The 18,007-nt window shown below is 40.3% G+C and overlaps 1 pseudogene; it reads left to right on the top strand.

Annotated features, from left to right (window-relative positions):
• The first annotated feature begins 1,369 nt into the window (after nt 1-1,369).
• Nucleotides 1,370-16,659, top strand: LOC139942635 (uncharacterized; annotated as a pseudogene).
• The last annotated feature ends 1,348 nt before the right edge of the window (nt 16,660-18,007 follow it).

Raw genomic sequence — 18,007 nt, 5'->3', positions numbered from 1 at the left:
TTGACTAATAATGCCTTCAACAGAATATGAAGTAGCAATAATTTTAAAATGTACAACTTCTTCGCCAACTGTCTGTAAAGTTTGAAACCCTATACGTTGTGCGCAACAGTTTCGGGCCGGGTGTGATCGACGTGCGACGCGCTATGCGTAAATGAGACTGCACTATTTGTAATGAGCTACTGTCGTCACTACTTGCCCTATCATTATCACTCATTGTGTGAAATGAATTCAAATTGGTGACGGCGGACAAGCAGACTGATTAAGAACAATGGGGTGATTATCAAGCTAAGAATAAGAAGATGCACTGTGTACAGAGTGATGAATGCAAAGGTAACAAAATGGCACCACAATATCAAGCAACATGGGGTAACTTGATTTACAAGAAAAAAACAAGTACATTCCAGTAAGATTGATTTGTGAAAATAATATACAATTAAATTTCAAGAAATCTTGTGATAACACTCAGTTTACTCAGCTAACGTGGGTTATACTATGAAGTAAACAAGCTAAGAGATGGGGTTTGCTTCCCCAAGCTGAAAAGTCTTGAACGAACCGCTTTTCAGTTTGTAGGAGAAAACTGCGGGAACGGACATAGGTATGTAGGCGAACTGTACCCTTGAGTCATCAGGATGATCCTCTTTGAGACATTTTCTGCCTGCCAGGATCCTTGAGGTGACGTCCTCGGTGGTGTAGTTGTACGCTCCTCTGTAGGGATTTTTCTTCAAGGTTCGGGCGGCGTTTTTGAGAATAATCTTTCTGTCCATATACCTGAGGAGCTTGACATGAGTTAGTCTTGGGCGAGTCTGAGTAACGGATCCGGAGCGAGATTGATGGTTTCCCGGAGTGCCCGTTCGATTTCAACTTCTTCACCTCCCTCCAGCTTCATGTGGAAAGCTAAAAAGCCCGCCACAAACCCCTCGCAGGACTTTTGATCTTTCTAAGATCTCTCTGGGACAACATGGATGACGATGTTATTTCTCCTGTTCCGGTTTTGAAGATCGTCTAGCTGGTTACCAACCTTGTGCGTATCACTATGGTGACCGTCGAACCTGCTGTTAGTGGCTGTGAGGAGATTCATTAGTTGCTTCTCAAGCATTTCCAGAGATGTTTTCAGGTTGTTAATGTCCTTGATGTTGGCATTGACACGATGATCCGTATCCTGGAGGTTGACTTCAAGGGTGGACAGTCTAGCACCCATGGTCTCCAGAGTAGCGATAATTTTATCCAGCTTGGAGTTCACATGGACCATGACAAGACTGGCAGCCATCTTGCACCCCAACAGTCGCCTTGGGGAATTGGTTCGGTGACGGATCCCGTTTCCCTCGTTGTTTGCTTCCTCGTGTAGGTTTACTCTTCAGGTGATTCGGCCATGGTCGGCAAGGTTGTCAGGTAAGTACGTTGGCAAAACCTTGCGAAAATTTTGCGGTAACTTTCTAAATATTGATTACTTTCTGGGGAGCGCAGAAGGGCCCGTGCGTCACTGTTGAATGTACATGTAGTTTTGGGGCCAGACGGTCTAGGGTCAAGGTCAGATATAGGAACATGGTATAACATATCTTTTGTTAGCTATATTAAGGGCTGAGGGGTTTATCAATTTATATTGTAATCACTTTTGCTTCAGCTGTACAGGAATGAAATTAATAAATAGGTTACATAATTATTTGCCACGTGTAAAGAGCAAATCGTAGGCATCCTCTTTGAGTAACTAGAAATTTTCATTAGGAGGGGGGGGCGGGGCAAAATAACAATGAAGGTGGGGACTAAGGTATTAGGAAGATCATACGTAATCAACCACGGTTAATTTATCACCGAAAACAAATCCAAAAGTGCATTTATATTCTCCAAAAATATAAATGTCCTAGCGTCTACCCAAAATGAACACGTTGATCTTTGTCTGGTTGTTCCAACTATCAGTGCCAACTTACAGTTAGTTTGAGACATATAAATGTCCTAGCGTCTACCCAGAGCGGCTTGCACTCGAAAAAGGAATTATAATAATTATTACGCTTTCTTTGTAGATTGACGTACGCAGTTAGCTTAATGACAATTGAAAAAGTAGTAGGGTTAGGGGACCTGAAACACGACACTTACTTCTTCGCTTTGACCTCCTCTCTGTCTCAGCTGGTCGCCTACAAAAATACGGACATCATCATACAGCTAGCTGCCTCGGTGCCGGAAGGCGTTGGTCTCTGAGGGCAGCCTCGGCACGACTTATTATCAGCTCTTTACTGTCGCTGTCCGACATGATGTTATGGTGTTACAAAGACGTTACCATCTTTAAAGATGTGTAAGGGGGCCAAGGGCACTACAATATTAAGTTGGATGCCGATTCGAATTTAAAGGCAGATGACTCGTTGATATGTCTCTTGGCTCAAACCGGTTTTTATTTGAACACGGCACGAGGGACTTTATGTTGGAAAAGGAGATCGTTCACTAACTTTTCGTTGTCTGTGTTGTCATTTTATCAATTTTTCTATTTATTGTTTATCCACCCATAAAGTGGTGGTATTTGTTGCTTATACCTTTTTTTCATGAACTTTTCTAGTTATTGATTCATTTATTTAGTAGTACTTTTTTCAAAAACTATTTATTGATTTATTTATTTGCTTGTCATATTTCTGGTGTTTGTTGGTTGTGTTATTCTAAGTTTTGGTTGTGTAATCAGATTTTTATGCTTATTTAAAATAAATTTTTATTATTTTTCCAAAAAGTTAATATAGTGTGTTTGCCTCCCTATGGGACTGGATTAAAGGAACACGTTGCCTTGGATCGGTCGAGTTGGTCTTTGAAAAGCGTTTGTAACTGTTTTTCATAAAATGCATATTGGTAGAAAGATGTTGTAAAAGTAGAATACAAAGATCCACACAAACATGCCTCGAAATTGCGTGGTTTTCCTTTTACCTCGTCGACTAACACGTCGGCCATTTATGGTGGTCAAAATTTCGACTCCCATAAATGGCCGACCATGTTAGTTCGCACACTAGAAGGAAAACCACGCAATTCAAAGGCAAACTTGTGTGGATCATTGTATTCTACTTTTTAAACATCTTTCCAACCATATGCATTATAAAACAAAACGGTTACAAACGCTTTTGTTTTGACCAACTCGTACGATCCAAGGCAACGTGTTCCTTTGAAAAAGGCTTTTGAGCTACAGTGCTACAAAGTTAGACTTTTGTTGATCCTGCCCATCACATTAGGGTTTGTTATGTAATTTCATGCGCCCTTACTGTTTGTCTTGCTTTGTATTTACTTTTGTATTTATATTATTTATTTTACAAAGTGTATTTGAAACTGTTTAATGGCCAAATAAAGAATTAGAATAAGAACAAACTGTGCAGACCCAGACGTTCAAATACTTCTTTGCTCCGGCACATGTTGTGAAATGAAACCGTGACAGCAATCGATCCAGCAATAATCCGAGTAAAATGTGCCGATGCGCAAAAAACTCAGAAACTGCGATGGCAACGTAAAGTGTCGTCTATGGAACACCATAGATGTTGTTGACAAGCCAAAATTGTGTGTGAGTGAAAGACGCGCGACGAAGAACGACATAATGCTAATACCTATCCGTTAAAAGATGACCCCTTAGCTAAAAATGACTAGTCTCAGCATGGTCTCCATGACCTGATCCGGCTGTTAAAAGAGATATCTCTATTGTTAATAGAGATATCTCTATTTCTAATGTGATATCTCTATTGTAAATAGAGATATAGAGATGTCTCTATGGTTAATACAGGTATCCCATTAACAATAGAAGTATATATATATATTATAACGCTTAAATCGCATGGGCGCCACCATGTTGTTTCCACGTTAAGTGGTGCCCGCACCCTGCTTTAATGATGCATCTGGGTTTGGGGTACCCGTCAGTCAAAGCGCGAGTGTGTATGTATATCTTTGTGGATGAGTGCAGGCGTCCTTTGTGATTTCACAGTCATAGCGCGACCGTCCAGTAACTTCGCGCGTACATACAGTAAAGAACAATGCATGGGATCAAGCTAGGCACGACAACAGGACGAAGGCTGGTGGGGGTTATTAGAGCACGTTGTGGGACAGGGAGGAGAAAGGGGCACGTAGTGTGGTACGTCTGTTCGAAGGGGGCGGGGAACGGCCAAAAATTAAGGGAACATAGTACAAGGGCTGGGAAAATAATACGGAAGGGGGAAAAAGAAAAACAAATTAAACAGAGAAAAATACACGACTCCGGAGAACCGACTGAGTGACGGGACTCGCGCGGAACGGGGAAGGGTATGGGCCGGAATAAGTGCACAGAACAATTCACGGGTGGGATATAGGGAAGGAAGTACGAATTACAATTAGGATGGGGACAGGAGGAAGGGGCACAAAGTGGTACGTCTGTGTAATGGGAGACGGGCGGGGGAACGCCAAAAATAAAATGACGGGGAAAATTAACATGGCTTGGGTAGGGATTTTTAAAAAAAAATGAACAGGGACTATCATGATATGGGACATGGAACAGGAAAATATTAAACGGGGGGATCAAGACCCTGAAACATGAAAGAACCACACAAGGGACCCGCGTGAAACTGAAAAATATGAGTGTAGCAGTATGCCAAAAGCAGACTGACTCAAGTCTAGTGTTTACTTCCCATAATGCATTGTATCACCTTATAACATGGCCGCCCGCATGTACCAGTCAACTCTCATTATCTGGAATAAAGCTTGACTTATAATCATAACATACGAAGTCGTATCTTCTTACAATGAGTTGTGGGCAAACAACGTCAGGCAAGGAACAATGCCAATGCACCGGATCGCGGGAACGGGAGGCGCAGAGGCGTGGGGTACATATGGGACGGAATAGGGAAGAGGCACACGGTGGGACAGGGATGTGGGGAAAAAAAGAACGGTGCTGATGAGGGGAAAAAGGAACTTGAAAACGATACAGGACAGGAAATTAATCAACTGAACGGGAACAAAATAAACCGACTGGATATAAACTGGAAATCACTGGATGGGATTGAAAAATAAAGCCGAAACAGAAAAAGGACAGACAAAGGGTTACTACGATTTCACAAATCACACTAAGATTCGTTTTAACTTTGGATGGGTGGTTTGCCACAGTGATTCGTATTGTGACCCTGCCCAGCCACTTCAACCCTCCCCTGTACACAACGCTACACTTGCAGCAATTTATACCTAGAGCTTTGATATCTCTATTAATATAGCTATCCCTATTAATATTAGAGATATCTCTAATAATACAACAGATATCTCTATTGTTAATAGACATGTCTTTTTTAATATAGATATCTATATTATTGGAATAAATGTTAAGAATGTACTCCATAACATTGTGCTCGTTGACCTTGTACAATCAAACTTTATTATTGGCTAGTTTTACATTGTGCGACCTATATAAAGACTCACACAGTGTACAGCCGGCGAGCTCAAATAGACAGCAGTAATATTCGAAATGTAATGAAATATGAACAATCAAACGATGACTTGCACCATTTTGGTTTAATTGAAAGTAAACGCATCCATATGTGTTTCATTTGTGATTATTTCGTTGCACTTTGTTATTTCTTGACATTAGGTTAATCAATTTCCCAAAATCCCTCCCCTAGTGTACTAACCTTAAACATAAACAAACATGTACGCCTTGATGTAGCTCTGTACCATGTCCAGTGTGTAGGCAGCCAGTACATTTCACAAATGTATCACCATGCCCAAGAGTTCAACGCTTTCAATTGAGCACATTGACAATAGCTTGCTCGAAATGTGGCTTTTTAGGGAAATTAGAGAAAATGCTATCGCATGAATGCCCCTCAAAAAAAAGCCGACTGCCATTGCAAGTTGTGTTATGCACCCTGTGAACCTCTACCCTCATCTGAGGAGTCAGAAATCATAAAGGCAGCCAAACTTCTGGAAAAAGTTGCTTCACAGCATGTAAGAGGGACTCCAATTCAACCCCAAAATGAAGCTGCAGCAGACAGGTGAACATGGCACAAGCTGAAGGTTCATGGAACTGCAAAACTGAAAACTCCTGGTAGGGTAAGTACATTCAAAAAAGTATATTCATACTTTGTTCAAGTTTGACTTTAAATGTCAGTAACTAAAAGTAAATCATCAATAAATCAATGTTATCATTTTCCCAGTCCGCTTGTGTTCAACTTAAACGTCAAAGTGCAGAGACCACTACCAACAATCACGTGTCCACAAATCAGCCATCTGACAACAAAAGCTTTACACCTGATCGTGCTTTAGCAATGATGAGAGATTGTCAGCTTGCCTGGGAGCAGATCCGCAAAATGCGAAGGTGGATGACATTTCCTTTTCAATAATTGAATTTTTTTTTCAAATTGTATGCATCAAATAAAGCAATTCAGAAACTACCATTGCTTGTAAATAGTTCAACAGTTCTAAAAAGATAATCTTTTATGATTTGTACTGATGCCTTTGCAGATGTATTGGTACACCTGGAGTGACAGTGACATCAGAGCGATAGATGCGGAAACGACAGTCTTCTGACCTCACTAAGTCGAGTAGGTGACGAAATTAGTCAGAGGCTAAACACTATTCCACTGTCCAGGGGTCGAAATTAACTACATTTTCAAGGTAGCCCACAGGGCTAGTAACCCTGAATTTTTACTAGCCCTGAATAAATTTCAGTAGCCCTGGCTGGATTTTTGTTTCCTTCTTTATTGCATTGATTTAATTGCTTTCATATACTAGGCGCCGAGCTAACATTATGTTGACAAAAACCAAACAATGACCATACCCTTTCATTGTAGAAAAGATTAGAATAAAATAATTTTAAAAAACAGTCTATACTCACAAAATTTTTTTTTTTTTGAAGGAGGTTTAACTCCTTCCAAAAAACGCCACATAATGCCGACATCAGACCTGCCAACCTTGTCTTTTATTGTTTGAGTACCACATAGCGCAGCCGCATAAATCAGAAGCCCAGTGCACAGCGGCATAACCCAGAAGCCCAACTACTTGTACTGTTGTCGGCACAATGCTAACAGTCAGTCCGAAAACCGGGAAAAAGAAGAACAAATCGGAGGGGAAAACAAATATAAAAAAATTGGACTTTGAAAAAAAAAAAAACTATAAAAATATTTTCCGGCAAAAATATTCCTCAGACAAAATGTATAGTGGGCAGGGAAAAAAAATCCCTGTGAGGCACGCCCCCGAAATTCCTCAGACTTTATCCCAATGTTGGGCCAACATAGTCTGGTTCCCAGACCCAAAAATCTCCGACTAGGCTCTGTCGAATTTAGGGTCCGGTATCACCCAAAATCACGTGACCAAAAAGGAGGAATTCCTCCTTTTTCGAAGTTATCCGAAATGTTCCGAACGTGTTGTCGTCAACATTCGGACAGTATCGTTGATGGTCGGACATTTCCGGGTGTCTATGGTTGCATTGTAAACAGAATCCATGGAATCATAATGTCAGTCATAATGTCAGTCCTGTTTCTGTCGGCCGTAGATCCAGGAGTTTTTGAAAAAAAGGGTTTTTTTTACCGCGAAATAGTAATAAGCGGTGGTATCCGGCTTGTTGTCTTTCGACGTCTAAGGACGATACCATTACACTGCAGGGGTAAGTTCTAAGGGCTCAGCCTCAGTTGTATTGTTTTCTTTTCTGCTGCTGGTTTTTTGTTATTGTAAATAATTTTTTGAAGTAACAAGGGGAGATTAAAAAAAAAAAAAAATTTCAACTCCATGAGAGGGCACACACCCTGATCATCTTGCATTTTGTATTACCCCTGCGGTATAATGGTATCTATCGTCCAGGTACGTCGAAAGACAACATGGCGGATGCTACCGTTCGTTTATAATTCGGGGTAAAAAACACATTTTTTTACAGTTAAAAATACAATTTTTCAACAGTTTGAAGGTGATTTAGATTCATATGACTCTTGTACATATATTTAATTGTGTCGTGAGTTGTCGGTATTTAGTGCGACCCTTCCGATCAGGTGCAGACATGGTTTCCCTGGAGATGACCCCCGACCCTGACAAGTTGCGTCATGCTCTATTTTTAACCGTGGGTGATACCTGACCTAAGATTTTTAACGAGAGACGTCAAGGAATCTTTGGTCAGGGAACCAGACTAGGGCCAACACTGTTCAGAGCAAAACATTCCTCAAGAAAAATACGGCGATGCCGAACACGTGCGTTGTGTGCACATACATCCATGCATACGGCTATATTTTATGTACTGTACCAGATTGACCAAAACTGGATTGCGCCATTCCCACTCCCTCTGTTACGCATTGGTTTATTCGTTTTCCAGCGGGAGTTAGAATTTAAAATATAATTCTAAGCACAACCTCTTTTTTATCGAAGCGCATAATGATCACTCAGATGCAGGGTGTCTTTGTTTGGTTGTTTTTGCACTTGGGGTCGAACGAATGACAGTTGAAGAAATTGAGAACAAAATTGTCCGTTTGTGTCGCGGACGTTACGTTAGTACAATCAACCGGTTAACCAGGCGATGCGTCGTTTTTGTGTGTGCGTGAGTGTACTGTACGTAATGTAAGTATAGTTATTTACTGCAGGCAACATGATGAGACTCAGGACTTACCCTTCTTGTTATGACAGCGCTAGCGGGAGGGTGATCTGATATCAAAATATTTATTATCGCCCGATAACGAAATAAAAACAAGAGAAAATTCTACAACTTATTGTTAACACAGAAATATTTATGTTTGTTAAGATGTGAATTTGCTTTATTTTTCCACTAGCCCGCCGGGCTACTAAAACTGGGGGAAACGGTAGCCCGGCTGTCAAACTGGTAGTCCCGGGCTAGCGGGCTACCGGCAATTTCGACCCCTGAAAGGATCATCGCAGGGAGATCCTTCACAAACACAAAGGGGACATCTACAGTGACTTTTCCATTTACCCCAGTAGCCTTGTTGGATGGAAGGAGCATGGGCTGAAGACAACCGTGTAAGTTGTCTTTCAAGAGACTACTCTGTCTGTCTTGCCCCGAGAACTAAATAGGCCTCTCGCCTTTGTAGATAGCGCCCTCAAGCGTTCATTATTCTTACTCGCATGTATCATTTTCTCACTATAGAGCCTTCGTCTAATTCTGCAGTTTTGAGCCCCAATATCCCTGTTTTTTCCCTTGGATCAAGCACAATCTGTAAGTTTTTCAGTTTGTCTTATTATAAATCATTCCTTGTCTAGCTCGCTCGATTTATTACTGTTTTCAGGCTAGTTTACTTTCCTTAAAACTGTTCTTGCCAAAATCGGCTACATGTGCGCCTTACATGTACTTTTTTACCATGTGCGCGAAGGCACTTTACGTTCAATGTTTGTCCGGAAACTGGGCAAATCTCATGTTTGGTATTTCAGCATGGATTTAGGGTCTTTTTTGTGACTTTACCCATTCTATCACAGTTTTGTTTATATTTTAAGGCTTCCTTCACGTTATGCTTTATAACTAAATGTATGTTTTATTCTTGTTTATTACAATTTTACACTGGTTCCAATAAAGAAACAAATGACAGTCCGACAGCAGGGGTCGAAATTGCCGGTAGCCCGCTAGCCCGGGACTACCAGTTTGACAGCCGGGCTACCGTTTCCCCCAGTTTTAGTAGCCCGGCGGGCTAGTGGAAAAATAAAGCAAATTCACATCTTAACAAACATAAATATTTCTGTGTTAACAATAAGTTGTAGAATTTTCTCTTGTTTTTATTTCGTTATCGGGCGATAATAAATATTTTGATATCAGATCACCCTCCCGCTAGCGCTGTCATAACAAGAAGGGTAAGTCCTGAGTCTCATCATGTTGCCTGCAGTAAATAACTATACTTACATTACGTACAGTACACTCACGCACACACAAAAACGACGCATCGCCTGGTTAACCGGTTGATTGTACTAACGTAACGTCCGCGACACAAACGGACAATTTTGTTCTCAATTTCTTCAACTGTCATTCGTTCGACCCCAAGTGCAAAAACAACCAAACAAAGACACCCTGCATCTGAGTGATCATTATGCGCTTCGATAAAAAAGAGGTTGTGCTTAGAATTATATTTTAAATTCTAACTCCCGCTGGAAAACGAATAAACCAATGCGTAACAGAGGGAGTGGGAATGGCGCAATCCAGTTTTGGTCAATCTGGTACAGTACATAAAATATAGCCGTATGCATGGATGTATGTGCACACAACGCACGTGTTCGGCATCGCCGTATTTTTCTTGAGGAATGTTTTGCTCTGAACAGTGTTGGCCCTAGTCTGGTTCCCTGACCAAAGATTCCTTGACGTCTCTCGTTAAAAATCTTAGGTCAGGTATCACCCACGGTTAAAAATAGAGCATGACGCAACTTGTCAGGGTCGGGGGTCATCTCCAGGGAAACCATGTCTGCACCTGATCGGAAGGGTCGCACTAAATACCGACAACTCACGACACAATTAAATATATGTACAAGAGTCATATGAATCTAAATCACCTTCAAACTGTTGAAAAATTGTATTTTTAACTGTAAAAAAATGTGTTTTTTACCCCGAATTATAAACGAACGGTAGCATCCGCCATGTTGTCTTTCGACGTACCTGGACGATAGATACCATTATACCGCAGGGGTAATACAAAATGCAAGATGATCAGGGTGTGTGCCCTCTCATGGAGTTGAAATTTTTTTTTTTTTTTAATCTCCCCTTGTTACTTCAAAAAATTATTTACAATAACAAAAAACCAGCAGCAGAAAAGAAAACAATACAACTGAGGCTGAGCCCTTAGAACTTACCCCTGCAGTGTAATGGTATCGTCCTTAGACGTCGAAAGACAACAAGCCGGATACCACCGCTTATTACTATTTCGCGGTAAAAAAAACCCTTTTTTTCAAAAACTCCTGGATCTACGGCCGACAGAAACAGGACTGACATTATGACTGACATTATGATTCCATGGATTCTGTTTACAATGCAACCATAGACACCCGGAAATGTCCGACCATCAACGATACTGTCCGAATGTTGACGACAACACGTTCGGAACATTTCGGATAACTTCGAAAAAGGAGGAATTCCTCCTTTTTGGTCACGTGATTTTGGGTGATACCGGACCCTAAATTCGACAGAGCCTAGTCGGAGATTTTTGGGTCTGGGAACCAGACTATGTTGGCCCAACATTGGGATAAAGTCTGAGGAATTTCGGGGGCGTGCCTCACAGGGATTTTTTTTCCCTGCCCACTATACATTTTGTCTGAGGAATATTTTTGCCGGAAAATATTTTTATAGTTTTTTTTTTTTTCAAAGTCCAATTTTTTTATATTTGTTTTCCCCTCCGATTTGTTCTTCTTTTTCCCGGTTTTCGGACTGACTGTTAGCATTGTGCCGACAACAGTACAAGTAGTTGGGCTTCTGGGTTATGCCGCTGTGCACTGGGCTTCTGATTTATGCGGCTGCGCTATGTGGTACTCAAACAATAAAAGACAAGGTTGGCAGGTCTGATGTCGGCATTATGTGGCGTTTTTTGGAAGGAGTTAAACCTCCTTCAAAAAAAAAAAAATTTTGTGAGTATAGACTGTTTTTTAAAATTATTTTATTCTAATCTTTTCTACAATGAAAGGGTATGGTCATTGTTTGGTTTTTGTCAACATAATGTTAGCTCGGCGCCTAGTATATGAAAGCAATTAAATCAATGCAATAAAGAAGGAAACAAAAATCCAGCCAGGGCTACTGAAATTTATTCAGGGCTAGTAAAAATTCAGGGTTACTAGCCCTGTGGGCTACCTTGAAAATGTAGTTAATTTCGACCCCTGGAAGGATCATCGCAGGGAGATCCTTCACAAACACAAAGGGGACATCTACAGTGACTTTTCCATTTACCCCAGTAGCCTTGTTGGATGGAAGGAGCATGGGCTGAAGACAACCGTGTAAGTTGTCTTTCAAGAGACTACTCTGTCTGTCTTGCCCCGAGAACTAAATAGGCCTCTCGCCTTTGTAGATAGCGCCCTCAAGCGTTCATTATTCTTACTCGCATGTATCATTTTCTCACTATAGAGCCTTCGTCTAATTCTGCAGTTTTGAGCCCCAATATCCCTGTTTTTTCCCTTGGATCAAGCACAATCTGTAAGTTTTTCAGTTTGTCTTATTATAAATCATTCCTTGTCTAGCTCGCTCGATTTATTACTGTTTTCAGGCTAGTTTACTTTCCTTAAAACTGTTCTTGCCAAAATCGGCTACATGTGCGCCTTACATGTACTTTTTTACCATGTGCGCGAAGGCACTTTACGTTCAATGTTTGTCCGGAAACTGGGCAAATCTCATGTTTGGTATTTCAGCATGGATTTAGGGTCTTTTTTGTGACTTTACCCATTCTATCACAGTTTTGTTTATATTTTAAGGCTTCCTTCACGTTATGCTTTATAACTAAATGTATGTTTTATTCTTGTTTATTACAATTTTACACTGGTTCCAATAAAGAAACAAATGACAGTCCGACAGCAGGGGTCGAAATTGCCGGTAGCCCGCTAGCCCGGGACTACCAGTTTGACAGCCGGGCTACCGTTTCCCCCAGTTTTAGTAGCCCGGCGGGCTAGTGGAAAAATAAAGCAAATTCACATCTTAACAAACATAAATATTTCTGTGTTAACAATAAGTTGTAGAATTTTCTCTTGTTTTTATTTCGTTATCGGGCGATAATAAATATTTTGATATCAGATCACCCTCCCGCTAGCGCTGTCATAACAAGAAGGGTAAGTCCTGAGTCTCATCATGTTGCCTGCAGTAAATAACTATACTTACATTACGTACAGTACACTCACGCACACACAAAAACGACGCATCGCCTGGTTAACCGGTTGATTGTACTAACGTAACGTCCGCGACACAAACGGACAATTTTGTTCTCAATTTCTTCAACTGTCATTCGTTCGACCCCAAGTGCAAAAACAACCAAACAAAGACACCCTGCATCTGAGTGATCATTATGCGCTTCGATAAAAAAGAGGTTGTGCTTAGAATTATATTTTAAATTCTAACTCCCGCTGGAAAACGAATAAACCAATGCGTAACAGAGGGAGTGGGAATGGCGCAATCCAGTTTTGGTCAATCTGGTACAGTACATAAAATATAGCCGTATGCATGGATGTATGTGCACACAACGCACGTGTTCGGCATCGCCGTATTTTTCTTGAGGAATGTTTTGCTCTGAACAGTGTTGGCCCTAGTCTGGTTCCCTGACCAAAGATTCCTTGACGTCTCTCGTTAAAAATCTTAGGTCAGGTATCACCCACGGTTAAAAATAGAGCATGACGCAACTTGTCAGGGTCGGGGGTCATCTCCAGGGAAACCATGTCTGCACCTGATCGGAAGGGTCGCACTAAATACCGACAACTCACGACACAATTAAATATATGTACAAGAGTCATATGAATCTAAATCACCTTCAAACTGTTGAAAAATTGTATTTTTAACTGTAAAAAAATGTGTTTTTTACCCCGAATTATAAACGAACGGTAGCATCCGCCATGTTGTCTTTCGACGTACCTGGACGATAGATACCATTATACCGCAGGGGTAATACAAAATGCAAGATGATCAGGGTGTGTGCCCTCTCATGGAGTTGAAATTTTTTTTTTTTTTTAATCTCCCCTTGTTACTTCAAAAAATTATTTACAATAACAAAAAACCAGCAGCAGAAAAGAAAACAATACAACTGAGGCTGAGCCCTTAGAACTTACCCCTGCAGTGTAATGGTATCGTCCTTAGACGTCGAAAGACAACAAGCCGGATACCACCGCTTATTACTATTTCGCGGTAAAAAAAACCCTTTTTTTCAAAAACTCCTGGATCTACGGCCGACAGAAACAGGACTGACATTATGACTGACATTATGATTCCATGGATTCTGTTTACAATGCAACCATAGACACCCGGAAATGTCCGACCATCAACGATACTGTCCGAATGTTGACGACAACACGTTCGGAACATTTCGGATAACTTCGAAAAAGGAGGAATTCCTCCTTTTTGGTCACGTGATTTTGGGTGATACCGGACCCTAAATTCGACAGAGCCTAGTCGGAGATTTTTGGGTCTGGGAACCAGACTATGTTGGCCCAACATTGGGATAAAGTCTGAGGAATTTCGGGGGCGTGCCTCACAGGGATTTTTTTTCCCTGCCCACTATACATTTTGTCTGAGGAATATTTTTGCCGGAAAATATTTTTATAGTTTTTTTTTTTTTCAAAGTCCAATTTTTTTATATTTGTTTTCCCCTCCGATTTGTTCTTCTTTTTCCCGGTTTTCGGACTGACTGTTAGCATTGTGCCGACAACAGTACAAGTAGTTGGGCTTCTGGGTTATGCCGCTGTGCACTGGGCTTCTGATTTATGCGGCTGCGCTATGTGGTACTCAAACAATAAAAGACAAGGTTGGCAGGTCTGATGTCGGCATTATGTGGCGTTTTTTGGAAGGAGTTAAACCTCCTTCAAAAAAAAAAAAATTTTGTGAGTATAGACTGTTTTTTAAAATTATTTTATTCTAATCTTTTCTACAATGAAAGGGTATGGTCATTGTTTGGTTTTTGTCAACATAATGTTAGCTCGGCGCCTAGTATATGAAAGCAATTAAATCAATGCAATAAAGAAGGAAACAAAAATCCAGCCAGGGCTACTGAAATTTATTCAGGGCTAGTAAAAATTCAGGGTTACTAGCCCTGTGGGCTACCTTGAAAATGTAGTTAATTTCGACCCCTGTGTCATCACTTCAACGTCAGACTTGGAGGTAATGTAAATCATTACAGTAGTACGCATCTCAAATTCGCCTTCTAAAATTACGGGGGGGGGGGATTTAAAAAGGTATATTAAAAATAAAACTGAATTGGGTTTTCAATGTTTTCTTAATGATTAAAATATTTGGATAACTAACACACAAATCTGGCTTTTCAACATGTTGAATTTAGAGAGAAGATAATCCGCACATTCGTCTTTGGAGACGACGAACTTCTCACCAAGATTTATGGCATCTGCAGCTGCAATGGTCAATAAACCTTTCAATTTTGTTTTCTTACATTCCTTCTGTAATACTACGACGCACATTGCAAGCTGCTTGCTTATTTTAATATATTGTTTGTTTGACAGCCCGCTATTGCTGCTTATATTGTCAGATCTCCAATGAGTTTGAAAGGCAACAGAAGATCGACAGTGTCATGACCAAAAAACCAAAAAGAGCTAGAACAACTTGAAGAGGAGCTACTATTGCAATTTTTTCAAGACCAAAAAATTGCGGGAAAGCATTCAAAGGAATTGCTAACAAGGCCTTTAAGATCCGATGTGAACTGGAGGAAATGGTAATTCAAACATTTTTCCTTTAAGACTATTTGAAATTTAATTTCAGCTGCAGGTTTTTGTTCAACATCAAATTACCCAACTACTTACCTATATTGTACGTCATATTGTTGTTTGACAAGAACACACGCAGAATATTGCAGATCTGCCATTTGGCACCGGACCCATCGCCAGCGGTCTTGATGACACCCTAAAGAGACACAGGGTAGAAAGGCAGGCGTATCATGGGAAGGCCTTGTTGAGCAACCACGTAGAGAAGTGTTGCAGGGTACGTTCACATTCAATTTAGTTGTATTTTATTGTTCCAAATATGCCTATTTAAAAACAAACTAACACATTTTGAGTGTTTTTATTTATTTCAATTTAGATAGAAGTCATCAAAGACCTTACAGCCACGCCAAAGAATGTGATGAAAGATATATGTGACACCATCCCAGTTGTCAGATACACCGACCTAATACGCGAGGCTTCATCAATTGGTGAAACCTTCATGGAAATATTCATGAAGTTCGCCTATGTACACTTTGCCATTAAAGGAACACGTTGCCTGGGATCGGACGAGTTGGTCTATAAAAAGCGTTTGAAACCGTTTGTTATGAAATGTATATGGTTAGAAAGATGTTTTAAAAGTAGAATATAATGATCCACACAAGTATCTCTCAAAATTGCACGGTTTTCTTTTTACATCGCGAACTATCACGGTCGGCCATTTATGGGGGTCAAAATTTTGACTCCCATAAATGGCCGACCGTGTTATTGGACGAGGTAAAAAGAAAACCACGCAATTTCGAGGCATATTTGTGTAGATCATTGTATTCTACTTTTACATCATCTTTCTAACCATATGCATTTTATAATAAACGGTCAAAAAACGACCAACTCGACCGATCCAAGGCAACGTGTTCCTTTAATCATGCCAAAGCTTTGTCAACAGAAGACTTAAATCAAATTGGCATGTAATAAAATCATGTGGGGAATTGTTTTATTATTTTTATTATTTTCTTAATTTTATAGCTCCTCTGATGCCACAGCTTTATTTAATATGTCCTACGTAATTACATTTCAGACGCCTGTATCACTGACTTCTTGTCTTCATAACCGAGGATGTTTCCAGGTCATTCAATTACCCCCAAGATGCACCTCCTGGAACGCCATGCAGTGGAGCAGCTTCGGAGATTTGGTGTAGGGTTTGGACTCATGAACGAGCTGGGTGGCGAGCTCGTCCACACTGAGTTCAATAGAACAGGTCGTGTTGTTCACGGTATGAAAGACAATCTGCAGCGTCTTCTCACCATCATGAGGCGTCATCATGTTAGCACCACACCAGAAATCCAGGCTCAGGTGATCACTGCTGTAAAAAGACCAAAGGAGGAATAAATGTTTCTGATAACAATATTGATTTAATATACATACATGCAAATAGAAAATTTTGAATGTAACCAGTCACAAAATGTGTTTTTTGAAATATTGATTTTAACATGTTTATAGGGGGGGGGGTAACATGATTAACATAAATAACATAAGAAATTATGGCGGATAAACACAACAAAAGTGTATCTGACGACAATACGTAGATCTACTGTTCTTGCAATTATGAATGTAGCTTTACAGTCTTTCCAACTTTGAATCTCCAACTCAAAGTTTGTGAACAAAAGTTAGCATAGTTAAATTAGGCCTGACTGATTAATGACTGTATATAATGAGTGCTTGTTATAATTATTTGTAAATTTTACCAGGAGTACAGTGCCAAAAATAACTACCGACAGTAATTGGGGTGCTGTGTTATAACTCCCTTCAGTTCAGGATAAAACAAAACAAAAATAGGAATACAGCACCCTGGTTTTTGGATTGAAATACATGTACATAAAATAAACTTGTTCCGTTTTAAACTTCTATTCTATTTCTAAGTGCTTAATTCTTAGTGTTCTGATTGTTAATTTTTTATTGCAATGTATATGTAAACTTAAGATGACTAGTTTACTTCCTATTTCGAATCACAGAGCAGCCATGCTTTCATTATGATCAGGCCACACGACCATGTACACTTTACACGTGTGTACATGACCGCCCGTCTCCATATAGTTCCACGCGTGGCCTATACACAAAACACGTGTATGGAAAACGTAATGTATGTACATGTGTTGTACGTGTGTACACGTCCGTGTAACGAACGAAAAACTGAAAAACATTGTCAAACTTTGTCTGAAAATTAGGATAAAAACCGAGCTGCCCTTACCTTTTTAGACCCACGATCTTCTGCAAAATACACACTCCTTCTGTGAATGGCTCACGTTTCTAAAATGTAAAGTTATTTTTTGGTCTGATTTGCCGTTTTTTGGTGACATTGTGGCGACTACGTTCGAAACGTTTGGAGAAAACAGCATGTCTAAACCCGGCCCAAGATTAAAAAATAGTTGACTTTTGACCCAAGTAAATAAAGAAAACAAACCACTGCGTCATAGATACGCCCACTTAAAAACAATTTGTTTGAATAATTAACTAATCAGGGGAGCCGCTTGTTTATCTTGTATGCAAATTAGGCCTTTACTTCCGTGATGGGCACATTGCACCACGCAAAAGGGGCGGGGTTTAAATGACAAAAGTCATCCGCAAGAGGGCGCTATCTTATTTTATGTATGATACGGCCGTGATTTCGATCTATTGCAACTGTTGTACTTGAAATCTCACCTGCAGCCTTTGAAAATGGCAGCGGTACCGGTACTGA

This window comes from Asterias amurensis, chromosome 10 (assembly GCF_032118995.1).
Source record: "Asterias amurensis chromosome 10, ASM3211899v1".
Lineage (NCBI taxonomy): Eukaryota > Metazoa > Echinodermata > Asteroidea > Forcipulatida > Asteriidae > Asterias > Asterias amurensis.
Note: the sequence above shows the minus strand (reverse complement) of the source record. Positions and strands in the feature narration are given on the sequence as shown.